The 22,646-nt window shown below is 39.5% G+C and overlaps 1 long non-coding RNA gene across 1 annotated transcript in view; it reads right to left on the reverse strand.

Moving 5' to 3' along the window:
* LOC138824142 (uncharacterized) overlaps positions 1-21,890 on the reverse strand; it is a 138,911-nt gene extending 117,021 nt beyond the window's left edge. Inside the window, exon 1 of the long non-coding RNA XR_011371020.1 lies at positions 21,844-21,890. This is a non-coding gene — a long non-coding RNA (uncharacterized lncRNA). The remainder of the gene's footprint in view (positions 1-21,843) is intronic.
* Positions 21,891-22,646: the final 756 nt, after the last annotated feature.

The following is a 22,646-nucleotide window of genomic DNA, read 5'->3' on the forward strand; positions in this document are numbered from 1 at the left end:
CGGAAACAACCAAGATTCAGAACATGATAAGGGAATACTTCTCAAAACTTTACAGAAATGGACATTTTCTTAGCAAATATTGACGTGCCAAAACTAAACCAAGATGAGTTAAACCAGCTTAACAGGCCCATATCAAGCATTGAAATAGAAACAGCAATAAGAGACCTCCCAGCTAAGAAAAGTCCAGGACCAGATGGTTTTACAGCGGAATTTTACAAGGCCTTCAAATAGAGCTCACACCAATATTCCTCCAACTCTTCAATGAAATTGAAAGAGAAAGCTCACTACCGAACACATTCTATGAAGCCATCATAACCCTCATCCCAAAACCAGGCAGGGACTCATCAAAGAAAGAGAACTATAGACCCATTTCTTTGATGAACATTGATGCAAAATTTCTCAACAAAATTTTGGCCAATCGACTTCAACAATTCATCCAAAAAATCATACACCATGATCAAACAGGATTCATATCAGGGATGAAAAGCTGGTTCAATGTATGCAAATCAATTAATATTATTCATCACATCAACAGGAGCAACAATAAGAACCACATGGTAATCTCAATAGATGCAGAAAAAGCATTTGACAAGATCCAACACCCCTTTATGATGAAGGTTTTGGAAAAATTAGGAATCCATGGAACATTCCTCAATACAATAAAGGCTGGATATGACAAACCTACAGCCAGCATTATACTTAATGGTGAAAAACTAAAGCCATTTCCTCTTAACTCAGGAACAAGACAAGGATGCCCAATCTCTCCAATTCTCTTCAATCTAGTATTAGAATGCCTAGCTACAGCAATAAGACAAGATGCAGACATAAAGGGGATCCAAATAGGGAAAGAAGAAATAAAACTCTCCCTCTTTGCAGATGACATGATCTTGTATTTAAAGAATCCCATAGACTCCACTCCCAAATTACTCAAGCTGACTCAAAAGTTTGGCAAAGTAACAGGTTATAAAATTAACCCCCAAAAATCAATGGCTTTTCGGTATGCCAACAATGAGAAAAGTGTGGCTGAAATTAGGAAAGCAACTCCATTTGTAATAGCCCCACAAAAATAAAATACCTAGGAATTAACGTAACTAAAGAAGTGAAGGACCTCTATGATGAAAACTTTAAAATCTTGAAAAAGGAAATCAACACAGAACTTAAAAAATGGCAAAACCTCCCATGCTCCTGGATTGGCAAGATTAACATCGTGAAAATGGCAATATTCCCAAGGCTATCTACAAATTCAACGCGATACCTATCAAAATTCCACCCTCATTCTTCAAGGAAATAGAAGAGGCAATCCAAAAATTCATATGGATCAATAAAAGACCCCGAATAGCAAAAGCGCTCCTCAACGGAAAGAACACTGCTGGAGGAATATCAATACCAAATTTCAAACTCTACTATAAAGCCATAGTAATCAAAACAGCTTGGTACTGGCATAAGAACAGACCTCAGTACCAATGGAATAGAATTGAAAACCCAGAAATGAACCTACAGACCTATAGCCATCTAATCTTCGATAAGGAAGCTAAAACAATAGAATGGAAGAAAGACAGCCTCTTCAGTAAATGGTGCTGTCAAAATTGGTTGACTACATGTAGAAAACTAAAGCTAGATCCTTATATATCACCCTGCACCAGAATCAACTCCAAATGGATCAAAGACCTTGAACTCAAAGCAGACACTCTGAAAACATTACAGGATGGAATAGGAGAAACCCTAGGTCTCCTTGGCTCAGGCCGAAATTTTCTGAATAGAGACTCGGAAACACAACAAATCAAAGAAAGGTTGGACAAATGGGATTGCATAAGATTGCAGAGCTTCTGCAGGGCAAATGATATAGCTGGCAAGATCAATAGAAAGCCCACCGATTGGGAGAAGATCTTTACTAGCCATACAACGGACAAGGGTCTCATATCTAAAATATACTTGGAACTCAAAAAATTAAACCACCCAACAACAAATCCTCAAAGAAACAACTGCCCAAGAAATAAGTGGGCGAAAGACTTAAAGAGAAGCTTCTCTGAAGAAGAAAGAAGGATGGCCAATAGACACATGAAGAAATGTTCAACATCCCTAGCCATAAAAGAAATGCAAATCAAAACAACATTGAGATATCACCTCACTCCAGTTAGAACAGCAAAAATCAAGAACTCTAACAACAACAGATGCTGGAGGGGATGTGGACAGAAAGGAACGTTACTTCTTTGTTGGTGGGAATGTAAACTTGTTCAACCACTTTGGAAAGCAGTATGGAGGTTCCTCAAAAGACTTCACATAGATCTCCCCTATGATGCAGCAATCCCACTTTTGGGCATTTACCCAAATGTTTACAAACAAGACCACACTAAAGCTACCAGCACAACTATGTTTATTGCAGCATTATTTACCATAGCTAAGATATGGAACCAACCCAGATGCCCCTCAGTAGATGAATGGATCAAGAAAATGTGGTATATATACACAATGGAATTCTATGCCTCCATCAGAAAGAATGACATTGCCCCATTTGTTAGGAAATGGAAAGGCTTGGAAAAAATTATATTAAGTGAAGTAAGCCAGGCCCAAAGAAACATAGGTCCCATGGTTTCCCTTATTTGCCATATCTAGTATAGGTATGTGTCAAGCGGAAAAGGTCAGATAATGTGATGTTAGGAAAATGAACCCTTAAATATGTATTTTAATGTTTTCGTTTCTTTCATGCATGTTTTTCTAACGCATTTACAAGATTATTTCTTTGTTGCTTTGGATGTCTCTCTCCCACAGTGTAACCCCCGATTTCACTATATTTGATGTCAGTATAACATGTGGAGGAGATGGGGACAAACAAGTCGTTTAAGGATTCAGGTGGACCTGTTGCAACAATGAAAAGTACAAAATGTCATGTCAAAACCAGCTTTACAATGTCGGTGTGGGTGGGGAGGTGGGTATGATTGGGTGGGGGGAGGGGGGATGCTGGGAAGGGAGGTGAAGAGTAAACAAAGGAGGAGGCTGCAATGCTTGGTAAGAAATGTATGCATTATCCTGCCCATGTAATTGTAACCCCTCTGTACAATATGTTCTTAAATAAAATAAAATAAAATAAAAATATTGCAATAAAAAATATAGCAACCAAACTAGAAAGAAAGCCAAATAATTGTGGAAAAATATTTACCAGCAATTATCTTGCCCATGTAATTGTAAACTCTCTGTACAGTTTTTTCACAATTAAAACAAAATAAAATAAATATTTGCCAGCAATATATTAGACAAGGTCTAATAGCCATTATATATGATGAACTTAAGAAACTAACTCTTCATAATTCTAACAAACCAATCTTAAAATGGTCAAGGGATCTAAAGAGATACTTCTCAGAAGAAGAGATAAAAAACAGCAAAGAAACCCATGAGGAAATGTTCATAATCCCTGGTTGTAAAAGAAATGCAAATAAAAACAAATCTGAGATACCAACTTACTCCTTTCAGAATGGCCCACATCCTAAATTTAGCCAATGACAAATGCTGGAAGGGATGCAAAGAAAGAGAAACATTACTGCATTGCTGGCGGTAATGTATATTAATACAACCACTTTGGAAAGCAGTTTGGAGGTACCTCAGAAAGCTAAATATCGACATCTACTATGAACTGGTCCTACCACTCCTAGGCATCTACTATGAACAACAGGAACCGGTATACAAAGACACACACCTCAATGATTATTGCAGCACTGTTCACAATAGCCACGATTTGGAAACAACCCAGATGAGCCACTACTGATAAGTGGATCCAAAAATTGTGGTACCTATATACAATGGAATACTATGCAGCCTTTAAAAAGGACCAAATGATGGCATTTGCAGGGAAATGAATGGAACTGGACAAAATTATTTGAGTGAGGTAAGCCAAGAACAACAAGACAAACGGCACAGGGTCTACCTGATATGTGGATTCTAAAGCCAAAATGCAAGAAGGTATGACAAAGTAAACAGGACTCGAGAAACAAAGGACAGCCACTCATTTTGTTGTATCACCATTAATGACTCCATGTTCTTGACCATGTAGATGGTAGAAATATGCACGCAATGGGGGGAAGCCAGGAGGAGGAACACAATAAGTGGAAAATGGAACAACATACAACAAAGTGGCCCATCAGCTGCACTGGATACAGAAGAAAAATAACTAAACAACCCAAACACAGTGATGGGAAAGGAGGAATGAGTGGGAAAGAGGGAAAGAGGGAATAGCCTACACTAAGCAAAAGGAAAAAATGTAAACATCATCTGAGGTGGGAAAAATAATTTGGATTGTCAAAGCTCATAGAATTAACAAACTTTAGACCATGATAACAATAATTTGCCTTGTCAAGGTTAAAAAGTGTTTGTGACTTTACTAAGTATCACAATTCCACAATACTGTGAAATATGTGAAATATATGCAATCACCTATCTCAATTTTTTCAAAACGTCTGAGAAGGGAAGGGTTATGAGGGATGAGTGACAATGTTGTCAGACACCTTGTATTCATGTACTGTTTTGTAGGATGGGAACTTCTTTGTAAAACTACTTAAAGATAATAATAATAAAAACTGTTTAAAAATAAATAAACATTAGGATGACGATAAAAAAAGTTCAAATATAAAATAAGAAATTAAATCCAGTTGGAAGGAAAATTTCTTTGGGGAGAGTAATGTAGTGTATTCTATAGCAAGTCTCACTTCAGCATTAAATTCAAAAGCTAGACCTAAAGTAAATGAAATAAACTAAGAAATTGAGTTGAAAAAAGAAAAAAAAAGAAACTCCACCCACTCTTCCTTGCCTGGACAGCTGGTGTTTGTAAAACTGCATCATGCCCCTGAATTGGAACCGAAGTGGCAAGGACCTTACTTGGTCGTGCTAACTTCACTGTTGCCTATTATATTAGGACGAAAAACAGCATTAGATCCATCAGTCTCTAGTGAAATAGGCAGTCGACCCATATACAGAAAAGGCTACAAGATGGACTGTGCAGACACTCAGAGGGTCCCTTAAGGATAAGACTTACTAAGTGTTAATTAGTAATAACTAGTGTGTTTCTATAATTTACTTGATTACAATTAAATTTACATTTTAAGCCTGTTCATTAGGTGGAGAGATGGGAATTTTTAGGATTTGGTAAGAAGGAATCAAGGATTTGATTTGACATGAAAACCAGTGGGGGATGTATAAAGCAGCAAAGCCCTAATAATCAGCATGACCCACTAATCAATGTGGCCCCATGTCCTGGCCCACAGGAGTGCATGGGTCATGCCACAAAAGGGGACAGGGCATGCTGCTAGAGGGGTAGGATGTCATCTTCAAATGAGCTGTGAAGAAGTTATTGAGGAATGCGCAGTTCATGAAGTGATGGTTGAAAACTGTTAGGCAAGAGACCCACTGGGTCTGGAAGGGGTTCAACCTATATATAGGCTGCATGGTGAGCGCAATGGAATTGGAGAAAATCAAGTGAAGACCATGAAGGAAGGAAGTGGTGAGATAGCAGGAGGGGAAAGACTTGGGAGAAGAGGAATTTGAGGGAGTGCAGGAGGAGAAGGATGCCAATTGGCCACCAGGCCAGAGAAGTGTAGGCCTGTGGATAGTGGAGAGGACTAAAGAGAAGAAGGAAGTGATGGAAGGGAAAAAGGAAAATGAAGGACATGTCTATAAAGAAAGAGGGAGCAAGAGAAAAGGAAAAAGCCTTACCTATTGAAGTATGGAGTTTCGAGATGATAATTTGGGGGGTTGGTGGTTTGCACACTAATTAACTATGTGCAGGGCTGCCCATTGGAGGTCTGAGATTTGGTGTTTGGGGCTGGCTTGTCAATGAGTGTACAGCCCAGGACAAGATAAATGCAGGCCCATTACTAGTGTAAATAAAGTTATCCTCAATGTGCCTTATTAGATTGTCTTGTGTTTTATGCAACATAAGTATACGAGTTTACAAGTTAATAGTGTCAAAGGCCTCGAATTTTGTAAAATGTTATGAGGTCATAATAGGTTTGCAATACCCAATGGGACAATGATATCACAATGGCAATATGATGTCACAATATCAAGTCATAATAATATTTTGATGTCATAATTAGTTGGTGATACGATAATGGTGATGAGGTCACAATAGGTTTATGATGTCACAATGGATTGATGATGTCACAATGGCATGCTAGACTTCAATCTTCCTTAACTTCAAATGAGAATATAAATCCAGAATGGGATTGTTATATCTACAAAGTTATGCATTGGCCCAAACGTTATGAACTCCCAATAAGTATGTAATGTCACAATGGATTACAATGTGCATGATATCTGACAAAGTGATGACATAATTTTCATTATATCAGAGTGCATTTCTAATATCACATGTCATACCTGAAATAAGTAAAAAACAGATTATCAGATCAAAAAGGGCTTATGTATCACAAGGGCATCATGTCAAAATTATGAGGGGAGGACCAGTTAATGATTTCACACTGGTGATTCTGCTTCGAAGGGTTTGTAATATTACAATGGTATAACTGATCTCAATTGTTAGACCACAATGATTATATGGGTAAACAACTGATTTTTTTTGTCACAAAGGCCATATGCTGTTTCAAAGGTGCTAAGAGGAGGGGGGACCAAGATGGCGACGGGGCAGTAGGGAAACGCCACAGCTCTCTCCAACCAAAAAGAGAGTTCGAGTTCCAACGCTTAATCTCCCCAAGAGACCGACAACAACAAAAAGACGAACACTCAGAGAAAAACCAGAGGCGGAGAATAACAAAAAAAAAAGAGAGGAAAAGAAAAATTTCAAAACAGAGAAAAGCGAAGACCCCTCCCCCAACCTTTACTGGCCGCACGGCAGCGCGCCAAGCCGCCGGCCAGCCGGCCCGGCGGGGGGCTGTGGGAACCCCAAGAGACACAGCAGAGACACAGGGGGCCGCTTTCAGAACATCAGGTACTGGTTTGCAGTACCAGATCGCCAGGAACAGAGAAACCTACCAGCCGGGAGTCTCCAGGAGGATCCCATCCCCACCCCTCACTCTCCACCCGAGCAGAGAGGCTCCATCCCGCCAAAGCCGCTGGGCATCAGCAGAGTGACAAAAGGACCTGTCGGCAGACCACCTGGCCCCGCCTGATCGCGATCACAACTATCCAGCACTCTCCACCTGAGCACAGAGGTTCCATCCCGCCAAAGCCGCTCGGCGCCAGCAGCGCAACAAAGGGTCCTGTCTGCAGACCACCCGCCCGCCCGATCACGATCGCAACGCCCCAGCGGGGTCACTCGGGACCCAGAGGTACGGAGAAGAAGCTGCCTGAGCATGGACACTCTTGACCCGACAGCTTCGACAGAGGCAGAGACAGAAAAGAATCACACAGAGCCACCACCGCCCAACCCAGCCTGGATTGCAACAACTGACTACCTACACCACACAGAAACAACCAGCTCCAGGGTGAGTACCCCACAGGGGAAGTGTATCCCTCAAGGGAGACCAGAGCTGGAGGGAATCCCCAGACCCTGACCTAGACTCCCTACCCCAGCACCCGGACCACAGGACCCACTAAAACTGGGAACTGTTTGAGAGCTCCACCAGCCCGTGGAGCACACTCAGCTGGCCAGGCTAGAGCAAGAGCACCCCTGGAAGGGAGCTTAAATGCCCAAGCCAGGAACAGCGCCCCTGGGTCAAGACTACCAACAGTAGAAGAAATTTGAACTGTGTCCCCCAGGCTGTATAACCTAGGTGGTATACACATCAGCACAGGCCTAACGAGTGCGCTCCAGGCTGCATAACCTAGGTGGTATACACATCAGCACAGGCCTAACAAGCGCGCTCCAGGCTGGGGCCGGAACCAGGCCCGAGGATCTGGCGCCTGAACAACACAACCAACTCCTCCCAACTGAAGTAAAAAGCTGAGCATACGCCTCAACAGAGGGGAGAAAACCAGGAAACAACACTCCCCCGGGAAGCACGCCTGTGACAACAAAAGACCTGGAGGCCCAGGACAAGAGAAGCCCAAACCCCACCAAAACTCCACCCATATACCCTAGACTGGGAATTGGGCAACACAGGCTGCCAGCAACTGATAGTAAGCAGGAGCTCAGACTGTTAAGGCGGCTCAGCAATAGAGTGATAGTCTTGGATGTATGAGGCCCTGGATCTGATTCCTCAGCATCACAAAAGCAAAAATGGTCAGAAGTGGTGCTGTGGCTCAAACAGTAGGGTGCCTGCCTTGAGCTGAAAAGCTGAGGGACAGCACCCAAACCTACAGTTCAAGCCCACAACCAGCCCAAAACAAATAAACAAAAACACATCAGGAGCCCATAGCAGACTCCAGCATTTGGGAGAGTGCATCCAGAGCATCTGTTCTTCACAAGAGCACCCGTAGGAGCAAACACAAGCAGTCTAGGCTGCTCAACCCTTCCAAAGGCGGGAACTGCCAGCAATCTACAGCAGAGAGCTGAGAATCCTAAGTAAGTCAGAATAGCAGCTGGAAATAGGCTCCCAACAGAACCCAGATCAGGCACAGACTCTCTCTACCAATACAGAACCAGCAACCAAGCAAAGACAGACACACCAAAACAAAATTGAAGAGCAGTCTCCTGAACCTCCATGCGAAAATCACAGAGAAAAATCACAAGGTTTACTACCACCCAGGACAGCAAGCTCACCTCAAAAGCCAGCAGCCACACAGGGGAGAGCCCCAGTGGGAGCAAAGCAGGAATGGAAGACAAAGGCGACTTCCAAGGGTTGCTGGAGGCATTGACTCAAGAAATAAAGTGAGAAATTGATCAGAAATTGAAAGAGCACAAGGATGAACTATCTAAAGAGATACAGGGTATCAAACAAGAGATGCATGCAAAAATAGAAGCTGCACAAACCTCAGTAAGAAGTGAGATAAACGACAAATTAGAGGTAATGCATACCTCATTGAGAGGTGAGATCAGTACTCTGAGAACCAACATTGAATCCATAAAGGGATCCATTTCCTCCATGCAAACCACAATAGAAGCCACTGTCAACAGAGTGAATGAAATGGAAGGTAGAGTGTCAGATACAGAAGACAGAATACACCAACTGGACCAAAAAGTGACAAATATGGAAAAATCACTCAAATTAAACCAAAGGGATATTCGAGAGCAAGCAGATAATGCTAAAAAATTTAACCTTCGCATAATTGGAGTGGACGAAGGTGAGGAATTCCAGAGCAAGGGAATGCAACACCTATTTAACATATATTTAACATAAATTTTCCCCACCTCAAAAACGACCATCTTAACTACATCACAAAAGCTTATCGAACACCCAACAAGCAAGACCCCAGAAGAAACATTTCTAGACACATTATAGTAAAAATGATAGATCTGAATAATAAGGAAACAATCCTGCATGCAGCAAAAATGAAGAAGGAGCTATACTACAATGGGAAAAAAATAAGAATTACTGCAGATCTCTCCACACAAACACTGAATGCAAGAAAAGCCTGGGAAAGCACCATACGAGCCCTGAGAGCCAATAACTGCCAACCCAGACTGATCTACCCGGCAAAGCTAGCATTCACATTTGATGGAGAACTGAAAACTTTTAATAGCAAAGAAAAACTAAATGAATACATAAACATTAAGCCAGCATTACAAAGAATTCTAAGAGGGGGGACACAACCTGAAGAAAGCAGCCAGGAACTGGGGCCTGCCCCAAACAGGCGTTACTCAAAGTCTAACTGAGCAAGCACAGGAGGAAAGGAAAAAAGAAAAACTTAGGAAAAAGGCATGGCAGGGACAACAATGCATCTCTCTATACTTTCTCTTAATATAAATGGGCTGAATTCGCCAATTAAAAGAAAACGAACTGAGGACTGGATAAGAAAACAAGACCCATCCATCTGTTGCCTTCAGGAGACCCACCTCTCAGCCAAACATACAAACAAACTCAGAGTGAAGGGGTGGAAAAGGATCTACCAATCAAACGCCCCCAGTAAGAAAGCAGGTGTAGCTATCCTGATATCTGACAAAATAAACTTTTCATTAAAATCAGTACAGAAAGACAAGGACGGACACTACATATTAATAAAGGGAACAATCCAAGAGGAGGACATAACCATCATCAACTTATATGCCCCAAATATTGGTGCACCCAGATATGTCAAACAAATGCTCTCAAACTTACAGAATAAAATAGATCCCAATACGATAATACTAGGAGACTTTAACACACCACTCTCACCAAAGGACAGGTCTACCAACCAGAGGATTGGCAAAGAAGCTACCGAATTAAGAGAGGCCATACTTCAAGCGGAATTAACTGACATCTACCGAGTATTTCACCCTAAAACAACACAGTACACATTCTTCTCAGCAGCTCACGGAACTTTCTCCAAAATAGACCATATCATAGTTCATGCAAGGAACTTAAGCAAATACAAAGGGATCGACATAATCCCCTGTATCCTATCTGACCACAGTGGAATCAAGCTAGCTCTCAATAACAAAGCATACCGCAGAAATTTCTCCAATACATGGAAATTGAACAGCACACTCCTTAACAATGCCTGGATAACAGAAGAGATCAGAGAAGAAATAAAGCATTTCCTACAACTCAATGAAAATGAAAACACCTCACAAAGAAACTTGTGGGACACAGCAAAAGCAGTCCTGAGGGGCAAATTTATTGCCCTCAGTGCCCACATCAAGAGAATGGAGACAGACCAAGTAAATAATCTCATGTTGCAATTAAAACAGCTAGAAAAACAGGAAAAAATGGGACCTAAAGCTACTAGAAGAAGCCAGATAACCAAATTAAAAGCAGAGATTAACCAATTAGAAAATCAGAAAACCATAACCAAAATAAACCAAACAAAAAGCTGGTTCTTTGAAAAAATAAACAAAATTGATGGCCCATTGGCTAGATTAATTAAAAAAAGAAGAGAGGAAACCCATATTAATAGGATTAGGGATGCCACGGGAAACATCACCACACGTACCCAAGATATCCAAACAATTCTAACAGACTACTTTCAAAAGCTATACTCTCTAAAGGAAGAAAATCGGGCAGAAATGGATGCATTTTTAGAGAAATACAAGTTGCCCAAACTGAGCAAAGAAGAAGTTAACCAATTAAATAAGCCAATATCCTATAATGAGATACAGGAAGCTATCAAAAGTCTTCCAACACAAAAAAGCCCAGGACCAGATGGATTCACAGCAGAATTCTATAAGACCTTTAAACAAGAACTAATACCCATACTCCTCAAGCTCTTCAGATAAACAGAGAAGGAAGGAGCTATCCCAAACTCATTCTACGAAGCCAATATCACACTCATCCCCAAACCAGGCAAAGACCCAACCAAAAAGGAGAATTACAGGCCAATCTCCTTGATGAACACAGATGCAAAGATCCTTAACAAGATTCTAGCTAACAGAATCCAGAAACACATAAAACAAATAATTCACTATGACCAGGTAGGCTTCATCCCAGAGACACAGGGATGGTTTAACATACGTAAGTCAATAAATGTAATCCAACATATCAACAGAGCCAAGGTCAAGAATCACATGATTATCGCTACAGATGCAGAAAAGGCCTTTGACAAAATTCAACATTCATTCATGCTAAAAGCTCTGGAGAAAATAGGAATAGAAGGAACATTTCTAAAAACAATAAAAGCCATTTATGACAGACCAATAGCCAATATTATACTTAATGGGGAAAAGCTACAACCAATTCTCCTAAAATCAGGAACAAGGCAAGGATGCCCACTGTCTCCACTCCTCTTCAATATAGTCCTAGAACCCTTAGCCAGGGCAATAAGGCAAGAAAAAGACATTAAAGGGATCCGCATAGGGAAAGAAGAAGTTAAACTATCCCTTTTTGCAGACGACATGATACTATACCTCCACGATCCCAAAAACTCCATCCCCAAACTCTTAGAAATCATAAATCACTTCGGCAAAATAGCAGGATACAAAATAAACCCACAAAAATCAGTTGCCTTCCTATACACTGATAATGTACAGGAAGAGAGGGAAATAAAGGGAGCAACCCCATTCACAATAACCTCCCAAAAAATAAAATATTTAGGAATTAACCTAACCAAAGATGTAAAAGAACTATTTAATGAGAACTATAAAAAGTTAAAGAAAGAAATTGCAGAAGACACTAGGAAATGGAAAGACCTCCCATGCTCCTGGATAGGCTGACTTAATATAGTAAAGATGGTAATACTTCCAAAACTAATATACAAATTCAACGCAATTCCTCTTAAAATCCCAATGACGTACATCACTCAAATACAGAAAACAGTCCAAAAATTCATATGGAACAACAAAAGACCTAGAATAGCCAAAACAATTCTAGGGGATAAAGACAATATGGGAGGGCTATCCATGCCGAACTTCAAACTCTACTACAGAGCTATAATAACAAAGACAGCATGGTACTGGCACAAAAACAGACCCGAAGACCAATGGAACAGAATAGAAGATCCAGAAATAAATCCACAGGCCTACAGCCAGCTGATATTCGACAAAGGAGCCAAAGACATACAATGGAAGAAACATAGCCTCTTCAACCGCTGGTGCTGGGAAAACTGGGCAGCCACATGCAGAAAACTAAAAGTGGACCCCAGCCTATCACCATGCACCAACATCAACTCAAAATGTATTAAAGACCTTAACATTAAACCTGAATCTCTGAAACTACTGCAGGACAGAGTAGGAGAGACACTTGAACTAATAGGCACAGGAAGGAACTTCCTGAACAGAGTCCCAGGGTCACAACAAATTGGAGAGAGACTCGACAAATGGGACTACCTTAAAATAAAAAGCTTCTGCACAGATAAAGCTATCGCAACCAAGCTAGAAAGACAACCAACTAATTGGGAAAAAATATTTACCAGCAATATATCAGACAGGGGGTTAACATCCTGTATATACAGGGAACTCAAGAAACTAATCCCTCCCAAACGCAACAAACCAATTACTAAATGGGCAAGGGAACTAAAGAGGGACTTCTCAAATGAAGAAATAAAAATGGCAAAGAAACACATGAGGAAATGTTCATCATCCCTGGTGGTGAAGGAAATGCAAATAAAGACAACCCTGAGATACCACCTTACCCCAGTCAGAATGTCCCACATCCACAAATCAGCCAACGACAAATGCTGGAGGGGATGTGGAGAACGAGGAACGCTATTACACTTCTGGTGGGAATGTACACTCATACAACCACTTTGGAAAGCAGTCTGGAGGGTCCTTAGAAAGATAAATATTGACCTCCCTTACGACCCAGTTATACCACTTCTAGGCATCTACCCTGAACAACAGGAACCAATATACAAGGACACGTGCACCTCCATGTTTATTGCAGCACTGTTCGCAATAGCTAGGATATGGAAACAACCTAGATGCCCCACCACAGATGAATGGATCCAAAAATTGTGGTATCTATACACAATGGAATATTATGCAGCCATTAGAAATGACAAAATAATGGCATTTGCAGGGAAATGGATGGAGCTAGAAGGAATCATGTTGAGCGAGGTAAGCCAAGAACGAAGAGGCAAACAGTACATGGTCTCCCTGATAAGTGGATGATGAATCCAAAATGTTAGGTGATATGACAAAACTAACAGGACTTAAGAAACAAAGAACTCCCACTCATCTGGTTGAACCACTACTAAATATCCCCATGCTGCTGATCACATATATGGTATATAACATATGAGCACCGTTATATATTACAGACTGTGATAGACAATTTGCTCCAGGAAAGTTAGAATGAACTTGTGACTTTAAATGAGCACCATTATTCCACAATACTGTGAATTTCCGGAAATTAAGTAATCACTTAATCACAATTAAAAAAAAAAAAGAACCTTGGGGAAGGGAGGGAGGGAGGGGATGGTAGGGGGAAAACAATGGAGGGGGTAACAATGTTCAAGAGGAAGTGGAAGTGTACTCATTACCTCACTCATGTAACTGTAACCCTCTGTATAGTATCTTTACAATAAAAAAAAAACTATAAAATAAAGGTGCTAAGAGGTCATAACTGATTAAAACGTCACAATGTGATGGTGATGTCACAATGGTAATGTGATGATGCAATAGGTTTGTGATATCACTGTGGTCATGAGGTCACCCATGGAATAGTGATGTCATTATGAGTTTATAATATTACAATCACATGTCTGATTTCAATTGCTACTAGTTTACAAAGAGGAAAAGAATTCAAGGAAGGAGATAGAAGTCCTAAAACCCACGAGGTTTCTAGCATGTGATGTCATAATAGGTGTGTGAAAACAGAATGGTAGAGTAATATCACAATGTCAATATGATGTCACAATATCATGTCATAATAAAGTGTTAAGGGACTTCTGAGGAAGATGGTGGAGGAGAAGCTGGAAGCTAAACAAGCTTTCTCATAGATAGCAGTTTTAGTGTTCCAGTGAACAGTCCTAGTGTAGAGAATCACACCAAATGTGCCATCAAAGTACAGAGAGTGTGTCCAGAAAGGGAAAATCCAGTCAAGGAGACAGATCTGAGCACTTGCTAGTAGCCATGGCTGCTGTGGCTGCAGCAGCAGCAGCGGCGGCCATAGCCATCATCCCTACAACAGAGAGATCCCAGGACAAAGGTGCCAGACACAGCGGACAGGGGATTCAACTCAACACCAGCAAGAACTGAGAAGGAGCAGATACCTTCATCCTTCAGATTGCAGACCAGAGAGTGCCCAGGTACTAAGATTCTGACATGAGTAGAACCCTGAAATCCTCACTCCTTCTCAGGGAGCAGAGGTGGGAATGCCAGCCCTCTCCCCTACCACCACTGGAGATCTCCATCTTTGATACTGACAAAGGTCCGGCTGAGCAGGTAGCTCCAACTCAGGCCTTGGAAGAAAACAAGAGTCATTTTGCAAGTCACAGGAACTAGAAGGGACCTGCCAGGCTCAGTTCCACCCAGGAAAGTCACCCCGCCCAGGCAGAGAGAGCTCTGTCCCCAGAGAAGTGACTTTCTTCACCATGTAAACAGAGCCAGAGTCTGTCCCTCCTTACAGAAGCCTAGACAAACAATTGAAATTCAGTAAACATAAATCCTGAGAATGGCTCAAAGCTGGACGCTATGTCTCAGGAGCTAGCCCCTCAGGGGAAAGCTACTGTTTGCTGAAAGGCCTCAAATCTATCCAGAACCTAGCCTAATCACAGCTTCTCCAAAGTAGAGGAAATTGCCATTTCCCTCTTTTGGGATACTCAAAACAGATCTCCCTCCCATTGAACTAGCCTGGGAAGAGGATCACAAAATCCTGCCTAACACAGAGCATTTTCTGTCCAAACAAACTTACTTAAGAAACCAATCAAGCCATAGGAAAACCAAACACCACAAACAGACCAGAGACTCGACCAATAGACTGGTTATGGACACAGGGGAGATACAGGTTCTTCCCATTCCCTGCCCCCCTAAAAAAACTCAAAAAACCAAAGAACTCTTTTATGATTTTTATTGTTTTCATATTTTCTCTTTCTTTTTTGCATGACTTAATTGCTATTCTGCTCATCCCAAGATATATACCTGTTGTCAATTATTACACCTTATCCCCCATTTTGTACATAATTAATACAGAAATTTATTACTCAATTCACAACCTCTTAGGCTTAAATTCTTTACGAGGAGTTTTATTTCTTTATACCTACATAATTTTCTAGTAACCAATATAAAAAATATTTTTTAATTTTTCATGTCTCCTTTCTCTCCTCCCCTCTTCTCGTCCTATTCTTTTCTTCTCTCAATATCATTTCTTTAAACTTACATAAATTGTGTTTCACTTCTTAAATTTGAATTTTTGTTTTTCCATTTTTTCTTTAAAATATCTCTCCTATCATTCTGCCCAATCCATTTCCCTCTCAGAGATTAGGACTTGGTTAAATTTACTCTCCTTTAATCTATCCACATCCCTCTAGTCCTATTTTCCCCCACATTTCTCCCTAAAGCTAATAATTTCTGGTTTGCAAATCCTTCTTTGCTGTTTGTAACCCATTAATCCATGGTTGTTTGATGTTGAATAGCTTGTATTTGTTGAACTGTATTGTATTTGAAGCCATTTTGATTGTGCGACTACAGGGCTCTGGTTGGTGCTTACCTTAAAATAGTATTCTGGCACAAAATTGGTGTTACTTTCATACCAAATTGGCAGAATAAGCTGGAAGAACACAACAAAAATGGCAAGTCCAGGTGTCTGAACTCCCACTCATGATAATCAGGTGACAGAACAGTTAATGAATAATTCAGAGGAGAGTTATCAAAAGTTCTACAAACACTGCTGGTAAACATGGTGAATGAAATAATTGAAAACTTGCAAAGGAATCAGTGTGAGTATGATAGAGAGCAAGAGGAGGCAAACAAAAATTAATACAGGAATCTTGTGAGCATTAGGGAGCTACTTAAAGATTAAAACAGGAATTGCATAAGCCGGTTGAGATCAGTTAAAGAGAAATACAGGGATAACATGAGAATGCTGAAAACAGTCATAGAGAGTTAGAGGAATTGTGTGAATGTGAGGAAACTTATCAAAGTGTAATACAGGAATTGAGAGAGTGGGATGAGAATAGACGAAGATCAATACAAGCATTCATGGAATTAGTAAACAGACAGCTGAAACAATTCAGAGAGACCACAAAAGGAGTGATGAATGGAGCCCAACAGAAGGAATGGGAGTCCAAGGAAACCATAACCAATCAACTAAGTGATTTGAAAATAAACACTAAACACCAAATTAAGGAAGTAACTTGAAACAATATCTAAAAAAAATCTCCAACAAAGAATTTGAAGCCATCAAAGCTGACCAATTAGAAGGAAAAGAAATAAAAAACAAAGTAGAAAGACTTGACAGTAAGTTACACCATGCAGAATATCGAATCTCGGGGATTGAAGACAGCCTGAATATTTTAGAGAAAGAACATACAATTATCCAAGACAAATCCTAGAAATATGATCTATTCAACACTTGGAAGACACCATCAGAAAGCGAATGTGAGGCTACTGGGAGTAGAGGAGCACCTGGAGACAGAAGTTAATGGTCAAGGAAATTTATTTAACAGAATCCTAGCAGAGAACTTCCCAAACATGCAAAAATATAGGCCTATTCAGATACAAGAAGCTATTAGAACCCCATATAGACCAGACCAAAACAGAACATCCCACCGTCACATTGTAATCTGCACAGGATCAATTCAGACCAAGGAAAGGATCCTTAAATCTGTCAAGGAGAACAGATCAGTCTCCTCTAAAAGGAAAAGAATTAGAATAACCTCAGATTTCTCAGCAGAGATGAATAAAGCAAGAGCCTGGCATGATGTATGCCATGCCCTAAAGATAAGTAAGTATCAGCCAAGAATACTGTTCCCAGCTAAACCCTCCTTCATAACCAAAGGTCAAATAAAAAGAGTCCATTGCAAAGAAAACTTGCAACAATAAATCTCCACCAAACCAGCTGTACAAAAGATATTTAAAGATGTTCTACGCATAGAAAATGAACAAGACCACAGTAAAGGGTGAGAAACTGCATTCAAGGGAATAAAATTAGAACTCAACACCAAAAGCCACAAATGAATTCCTGTAACACATGGAGGTTGAACAACACACTGTTGAATCACAAATGGGTCATGGAAGAAATTAGAAAGGAAATACAAATGTTCATGATATTCAACAAAAATAAACACACAAATTACCAGCTCCTCTGGGACACAGCAAAGGCAGTACAGACAGGCAAGTTTATAGCTGTGATTTCCTATAACAATAAATTAGAGAGCTCTGAAACCAACAATTTAATAAGACATCTGAACCTCCTTAAAAAAAGCAGCAAAGATAAACCCCAATCCAAGAAATGGAAAGAAATAATGAAAGTTAAATCAGAATTAAATGAATTAGAATCCAAAAACACCATATAAAGAATCAACAAAACAAAGAATTGGTTCTTCAAAAAATTTAACAAAATTGATAGACCCTTAGCAATTCTTACCAGACAAAGAAGACAAGACAACCAAATAAGCTCAAAGATGAGAATGGAAACATCACCACAGAAACAACCAACATTCAGAACATTATAAGGGAATACTTCTCAAACCATGTCTTTTGAGGAACCTCCATACTGATTTCGAAAGTGGTTGAACAAGTTTACATTCCCACCAACAATGAAGTAAGGTTCCTTTCTGTCCACATCCCCTCCAGCATCTGTTGTTGATAGAGTTCTTGATTTTTGCCGTTCCAACTGGAGTGAGGTGATATCTCAATGTGTTTTGATTTGCATTTCTTTTATGGCTAGGGATGTTGAACATTTCTTCATGTGTCTATTGGCCATCCTTCTTTCTTCTTCAGAGAAGTTTCTCTTTAAGTCTTTCGCCCACTTATTTATTGGGCAGTTGTTTCTTTGAGTATTTGTTGTTGGGGGGGTTAATTTTTTGAGTTCCAAGTATATTTTAGATATGAGACCCTTGTCCGTTGTATGGCTAGTAAAGATCTTCTCCCAATCGGTGGGCTTTCTATTGATCTTGCTAGCTATGTCATTTGGCCTGCAGAAGCTCTGCAACTTTATGCAATCCCATTTGTCCAAACTTTCTTTGATTTGTTGTGTTTCCGGGTCTTTATTAAGAAAATTTCAGCCTGAGCCAAGGAGACCTAGGGTTTCTCCTATTCCGTCCTGTAATATTTTCAGAGTGTCTGCTTTGACTTCAAGGTCTTTGATCCATTTGGAGTTGATTCTGGTGCAGGGTGATATATAAGGATCTAGCTTTAGTTTTCTACATGTAGTTAACCAATTTTGCCAGCACCATTTACTGAAGGGCTGTCTTTCTTCCATTCTATTGTTTTACCTCCCTTATCTAAGTTTAGATGGCTATAGGTCTGTAGGTTCATTTCTGGGTTTTCAATTCTATTCCATTGGTCCTGAGGTCTGTTCTTATGCCAATACCAAGCTGTTTTGATTACTATGGCTTTATAGTAGAGTTTGAAATTTGGTATTGATATTCCTCCAGCAGTGTTCTTTCCGTTGAGGAGCGTTTTTGCTATTCGGGGTCTTTTTTTGTTCCATATGAATTTTTGGATTGCCTCTTCTATTTACTTGAAGAATGAGGTTGGAATTTTGATAGGTATTGCATTGAATTTGTAGATAGCCTTGGGAAGTATTGCCATTACCACGATGTTAATCTTTCCAATCCAGGAGCATGGGAGGTTTTGCCATTTTTTAAGTTCTGTGTTGATTTCCTTTTTCAAGATTTTAAAGTTTTCGTCATAGAGGTCCTGCACTTCTTTGGTTAAGTTAATTCCTAGGTATTTTATTTTTTATGGGGCTATTACAAATGGAGTTGCTTTCCTAATTTCAGCCACACTTTTCTCATTGTTGGCATACAGAAAAGCCATTGATTTTTGGGGGTTAACTTTATAACCTGCTACTTTACCAAAGTTTTGAATCAGCTTGAGTAATTTGGGAGTGGAGTCTATGGGATTCTTTAAATACAAGATCATGTCATCTGCAAAGAGGGAGAGTTTTATTTCTTCTTTCCCTATTTGGATCCCCTTTATTTCTGCATCTTGTCTTATTGCTGTAGCTTGTCGCCTGTATTCTTGCATTAGTTCCTCTCTTAATTTTAATGACAGTAATAGTACTATGATATTACAATAAAAAATTCATATTTGGCTACCTGTTAAATTAGGAAGAGAATGGTCCCCAAATCCTTTGGATAGTGTTGTTATTGAATTTTTTTACCAAACTACTAAAACGTACAAAGCGTATGATTGGAGCCATTATCTGTGATCTTAAACTTAATTGCTATTACCACTGTTGCTGCAGTGTCTGGAATTGCCCTATACACTTCCTTACAAACTAAGCACTTTGTGGAAGAATCGCACTGGGATTCACATGAATTGTGGGTCTCACAGGTAGAAATTGATGCTCTAATATAAACACAGATTAATATTCTTAAACAGACAGTGGGATGGTTAGGAAAAATGTTATTGGTTGTGGAAAAACAATTATTATTAAAATGTGATTGGAATTTTACTACCTTTTGCATTACTAATATAAAATATAATAAATCTATACATGATTAGAATGTAATACAGTAGTATTTATCTGGAAATTCTACAGCTGCTCAATTGATTGCTCAGTTATAATTTAATGTACATGATATTTTTGGTAAACAATTTACAAATGATGATGCTTCTAATATTGCTGATGCATTTATTAAACAGTTGGAAGGGTTGGATCCGAAAGAAATACAACATAGCATTTCAAATACTACTAGTAGTATGGTAATCATGATTGTTATTATTTTGTTTGCACTTGTACTGTTATATTTGATTTTTATGAAACCAATGCAAGCGTCTATGATAATGCTGTGGAAAGCTTTTCTTTTAAAACAAAAGAAAAAAGAATAAAGTTGTGAAGACTCAGGGTCTATGTTAAAGGGGCAGAATGATGCAGGCTCTGGCCTCAGGATTATCCGAGGGCTGTGTTTGAGTATTAAGAAAGCTCTTGGATGCCGGGCTAGAGAGGGAAAATTTTCTCTCTCCCTGTCTCAAAACACATGTCACAGACTCCTGGGAGCTGAGGAAGTAGCTCTTCTGCTTGCTTAAGCATAGATAAGCAGCTGGTCAAGCATTTTCCTGATATTGAAGAAGTGGTTTGAGCTTGCTCTAAAATAGTTTAGATAATACAATACCAAGACATTTTCTCATAGGTCAAGTAAAAATGTATCTGTTGAAATTTTTGTGTGAATGTCTTCTGACCAAATCTTGGCAAAGATCATGCTTGCTTGTCTTTAAATACTACTGACAATAAAGCACAGCATTCAGTGGCAATTGCTGTTTGCACTCTGCATCCCTTATGTCTTGGTGATTTCGTTACCCTTACCCAGGGACCCCAACACAGTAGATGTTGACAAAAGCCCACTCGGGCAGGAAGGTTCCCTAGATTCTTATCTCCAATAAACTTCTCAGCAAAAGACATACACAAGTGAGCTGAGGTTGAAATAGTAGGGCACACGCCTTGAGAATAAACAGGCTCAGAGAGAGTGTCCAGTCCCAGAATTCAAGCCCTAGGACAAACCAATAAAACAAAAACAAAAATAAAAACAAATCCCAAACCGAGCAGTTTTCTCACTGTATACAGAGGAAGTAATTAAGGGAAATTGCTTCCTGTGTTACATACAGTTAGAAGAAAGAAGATGTCACACAATTATTCTCTTCATACCATGTTATACCAAAGCCTCAAAAAATTGCCCTTTTTCGGGCTGGGAAGGTGGCTCAGTGGCAGAGCGCTTGCCTTGCATGCCTAAGGCCCTGGGTTCAATTCCTCAGCACCACATAAGCAAAAAGAAAAATACCGGAAGTGGTGCTGTGGCTCAAGTGGTAGAGGGCTAGCCTTGAGCTGAAGAGCTGAGGGATAGCGCCCAGGCCCAGAGATCAGGCCCCACTACCGGACCAAAAAAAAATTGCCCTTTTTCTAAATTTATAAATTAATATCATCCATTTGTTGGCAACTCTCTTTACATTACTCACATTATCATTTTATACATGAAGTGTTGTAATTATCTATTAGCTGAGTTCTAATTATAACTCTTATGAAAGAATATTCTAGGCAAATAGAATGCAAGAAACATTTGTAAATTTGTCAATTAAACACTGTACTTAAAAAGAATTTTGTAAGTATCTTATAGAATATGAAATTACAAACAAAACCAAAGTATTTATTTTAAATCTAAACTCCAATTTAGCAAGATCTACATAGTCCTTCATTAGATTAACTTTGCTATTTCTCCAGGCTTAAGTTTTTGTAATCCTTCATCCTTTCCTTGGAATCAAACAGAGTGATGATTACTTACTTTTTCAAATTTTGGATGGGAATCATGATCCATTTTGCACCTAAGGTTCTGTAATGAAGAGTGCATTTAAAACACAACTGAGGATTATATATGAGTTGCACTTCAATAGGAAACTTGACTTCTCAAAACATAATGACAAAATTAGCCCAAACGTCGAACTTTGTATTCCTTTCTTGTTTGGTTTATTTTATTAAGACAAAAGTATACTACCTGGTCCAGGGAAGGTATCACTGTGTAATTCCACTATCTAATCTCCTATCTTAATCTCAGTGCTAGAATTCTAGCCTTGTATCACATTGCCCCTCCATAGATTCTTGGTTTATTTAATCTAGATACAGACTAGCAATTCTGAACTTCTCCAGTAATATTATCCACTGCACTGCTCAGAGTGTTCATGTACTCTTCAAAGATGTTCTAACATTTGACACAGAATATGAACATTTTCAGATGCACCTGCAGTAGTCTCTGATTCATTCCTCCATGGATCTGATCCCTTTAATAATGATTACTTGACTCTCTTACTATCTCTGGTCCCTATCTATGTAGTATTCTTAAACTTTTTTGAAGAAAGTTCACTTGAGGATTTCTAACATTAAAAATTATCAATTGATTCTAGTCTTACTCAGGACATATTTTCTATTGTTTTCTAACTTTTCCACATATTCTGAGAGTTGCTTCATATGTGTATTTGTGCACATATAAGTGCCTCTGTATATATGTGTATGATTGCATGTATGTATGCAAAGCCTCAACATCTTATTCAGCAATCTTGCTCATGACTGGTATTCCAATAGTTGAGCCAT

The sequence above is a fragment of the Dipodomys merriami genome, unplaced genomic scaffold (assembly GCF_024711535.1).
Source record: "Dipodomys merriami isolate MVZ:Mamm:240054 unplaced genomic scaffold, mDipMer1.0.p SCAF_127, whole genome shotgun sequence".
NCBI classification, from domain to species: domain Eukaryota; kingdom Metazoa; phylum Chordata; class Mammalia; order Rodentia; family Heteromyidae; genus Dipodomys; species Dipodomys merriami.